Consider the following 354-nt stretch of genomic DNA (forward strand, 5'->3'; position numbering starts at 1 on the left):
TCGCATTTATGCGGCAGCTAGGTAGAGGACCCGTGTCACTGAAAGGTGACCTGATCATGTGTCTGTTATCCATGAACCTACTGCTCTTTATGTTCGGTGGTAGGATAGGCCACATTTTGTACACGTCACAGGGGGAATCCCCGAGCTAATTCAGACACTATCTTTTCTGTGTTTATAGCACAGGGGATTTTTGCACTCTAAACTGACTGGCGGTGAAAGGGTTAAGAGCGACAGTTTAGATATGTGCGGATGGTTGCGTTCACCTACGTGCAGTCGTATTTCCTTCTGTGTGAAAGTGGTGTTTTGAGGGTGGGTTTTTTTTGTTTGTTTGTTTTGTTTTGTTTCTTTGTTTGT

This window comes from Babylonia areolata, chromosome 4 (assembly GCF_041734735.1).
Source record: "Babylonia areolata isolate BAREFJ2019XMU chromosome 4, ASM4173473v1, whole genome shotgun sequence".
NCBI lineage: Eukaryota > Metazoa > Mollusca > Gastropoda > Neogastropoda > Buccinidae > Babylonia > Babylonia areolata.